This window comes from Somniosus microcephalus, chromosome 6 (genome assembly GCF_052327205.1).
Source record: "Somniosus microcephalus isolate GS21.2 chromosome 6, FLI_Smic_1.0, whole genome shotgun sequence".
In the NCBI taxonomy this organism is placed as follows: domain Eukaryota; kingdom Metazoa; phylum Chordata; class Chondrichthyes; order Squaliformes; family Somniosidae; genus Somniosus; species Somniosus microcephalus.
Genome location: NC_140992.1, coordinates 245811549 through 245814981, shown reverse-complemented (window position 1 = coordinate 245814981; position 3433 = coordinate 245811549). Strand labels below are relative to the sequence as shown.

The 3433-nt window shown below is 49.5% G+C and overlaps 1 pseudogene; it reads left to right on the top strand.

Annotated features, from left to right (window-relative positions):
- The first annotated feature begins 1476 nt into the window (after positions 1–1476).
- Positions 1477–2922, top strand: LOC147116622 (protein NYNRIN-like; annotated as a pseudogene).
- The last annotated feature ends 511 nt before the right edge of the window (positions 2923–3433 follow it).

Sequence of the window (3433 nt, the reverse complement as noted above, 5' to 3'; positions counted from 1 at the left end):
TAAAAGTAAAATACTTTTGTTTTAAGAAAGGGAGATGTAATGATATCAGCAAATAGTGATGGTATTTACCTGTTTGATTATGATGCCTTACCAGCATAGTTGCCTGATTGATTACTTATGCCTGACCAGCAGAGGGCATGTGACAGAGACAAGCAGTTTGGTTTTAGTTTCGTTTTAGATGGATTTCTAGCATGGTGTCTCCTGTAATGCTGTTTAACTGAGTTGAACATACTTTAGATTAAAAGACATTCTCTTTCATAAATGTCTCATCATTGAACCCACAAAGAAATCAATACACCAAGTACTTCTCGACCCTCGACATCGCCAATGGATTCTGGAGTATCCCTGTTAAAAGAGAGGACCAGCACAAATTCGTGTTCACATTTGAGGACCAGAGCTACACCTGGACATGCCTGCCTCAGGGGTTCCACAATGCCCCCACGATCTTCCACAAATGAATGGCTGCAGTTTTAAAAGACATTTCCCGCCCTACCTGCTTGCTACAGTATGTAGACGATCTACTGCTGGCAACCGATAACATGGAGGAGCATCTGTCCCTTTTGCATCAACTGTTGACATTGTTGGCTCAGACGGGACTAAAGGTGAATCCCTGTAAGGCTCAGTTGGTAAAAGAACGGGTCATCTTTCTGGGAGTGTCCATTTCTCCAGAGGGATCGTCCCCCAACTCCCACAAGGTGGAGATAATACAGCGACTACCATTATCCACTTCCAAAACAACCCTATGATCATTCTTGTGTTTGGTGGGGTACCAAAGGAACTTTATCCCAGGCTTTGCGGAATGCGCAAAGCTCCTGTATGATTTGATAAAACTGCGGGGTGATGACATATGCCCAGCATGGTCTGATGCTCACACCCAGTCCGTGGTCAAATTAAAAACTGCAGTGATACAGGCCACATGTCCGATTCCTCCGGATCCCACACAGCCCTTCCATTTTGAGGTCGGGGCCACAGAACAAAGCTTCGCCGCAGTTCTGTGCCAAACGCGAGCTGATCGACTACAGCCCATTGCATATGCGTCCCGAATCCTGCAGGGGGCAGAAAAGATGTATACCGCGTGCAAGTGCCACCTGCTGGCCGTCTTCTGGGCGGTACATCATTTTACCTTTATTTCTGGGCTACAAGCGACCATCATTCACAGCGCTCACACGCCTCTGAACCTACTGATGAAACCTGGAGATTCGCTAGTTTCCTCGCAGCGCTTCAGCAATTGGAATTTATGGAAAGAGACATTGGTATCATTTCCAAACTCACCACATTGCTGCCACAATTTCTGGTTTATGAGGGTGATCCGCATGAATGTCCGCTACCCCTGATTAACTTTGAGACCCATCCTGTGCAGAAAGAGCCCATACAGGGAGCCCCAGATGTCTACATCGATGGGTCCTCATATCACATCGAGGGATCCCCCCACACCGGGAATGCTGTGGTATTCCCAGAGAGAACCATCCAGCAACGATGCAACTGACAGTCCTCACAATATGCAGAAATCGCCGCACTTCTAACCACCGTGAAAGAAACCTCAGACAGACCCGTGAATATCTGGTCCGATAGTGCCTATGCTATAAACACCATGCTCTCCTTGCCCCATACCACAAAAATGACTACCGTACAATAAATGGTAAGGCCCTGGTCCATGGGCCCTGGTTACGCCTGCTTTGGTCATACCTTAAACAGCGATCCCAGCCCTGCTTCATAGGAAAGGTAGCAGCCCACAGAAAAGGGGGTCCACATAGTGAGGGATATTCCAGAGCAGACAGAGCAGCCAAGGACGCTGCGATTGTTGGCAAGATAGAGGATATAGTTGTTGAGCCCTGCAATGCTGTTAGCAAGGGCTCCCCAACAGGCCACCTAGATTTAAAACCCCTGCAGCAGCAATACTGACCATACGCCGTTGTAAGTGCCTGACACGAGGAAGGCAGACCCCTTCCTCAACCGCCAGCCTGGGCCCCCAATACCACACTAGACACTGCCCCTGACAGACCCCTTCCTCAACCGACAGCCTGGGCCCCCAATACCACACTAGACACTGCCCCTGACAGACCCCTTCCTCAACCGACAGCCTGGGCCCCCAATACCACACTAGGCACTGCCCCTGACAGACCCCTTCTCCAACCGACAGCCTGGGCCCCCAATACCACACTAGCCACTGCCCGACAGACCCCTTCCCCAACCGACAGCCTGGGCCCCCAATACCACACTAGCCACTGCCCCTGACAGACCCCTTCCCCAACCGACAGCCTGGGCCCCCAATACCACACTAGCCACTGCCCCTGACTCAGCGGAGCAGTTGCTGATGTTCAAAAGAAAGCCATACGACTGCCCGGTGGTGTGTTCCACTAGAGGTGGGTCAGGAACTGCTCTCCCTCTTTCACTCCCACCCCACGGCAGGGCACTATTCGGCCCTGGTAACCTTCTATAAGGTAGCATCCACAGCTTGGTGGCCTTCCATGAGGGAAACAATCAACCTATATGTGGCACAATGCCTACCGTGCCTGCAGCACAATCCTCCCACGTGCACTAACCGAGCCTTGCTTCAAAGCGCGCCCCCACCTCAAGGGCCATGGACTTACCTCCAGATAGACTTCATTGGGCCACTTCCACAGGCGCAAGGCAATTTTCAGCATTCCCTAGTGGTGATGGATCAATTCACTAAATGGATCGAAGCATTCCCCTGCCGCTCCAACACCGCAATCACGGCAGCCAAAACACTATTAAATCGTATGTTTTGTAGGTGGGGAGTACCGGTACAAGTGGACAGTGATCAAGGTTCGCACTTTACCAGTAAGATTTTTACCCACCTGCAGGAAATGTGGGGATAAAACACAAACTACATATTGCTCACCACCCCCAGTCATCCGGAGGAGTCAAAAGGGGGAACAGGACCCTCAAGTTAATGTTTAAAAAATTGTGTGCGGACCACCCCACTAACATGCTGCCAATGTGCTTAATGGCAATGAGGTCCACACCTCATAAAACAACAGGAGTCTCCCCATATCAGGCCATGACGGGGAGACTCATGAGAACGCCAGGCCAGCTAACAATAACGGGGATGAGCCCCTTGACAATGGAACCATGTAGTTCCAAGTGGTTGGAACAAGTGGTAGATCACAACGGTCAGATAAATCAATTTGTGACCACGAAATTGGGGAAGTCAAAAAGACAAATTAAAAAGGTACTTTGACAAGAAAGTACGTCCCTTTGAGTATCAGGTGGGGGACACCATAATGATTCCAAATGATGGGAAAAAGAAGTATGCCTTTGAGCCCAGTTGGTGGGGACCGCATACGATTATAGACCGATTGAACCCCGTGGTTTATTTGATTCAGTTACTGGGGAAAAAGGGTGTTAAGTACAAGAAATGGTATCATATTAACCAGTTAAAAACTGCCAAAGAGCAAATACTACACTGATC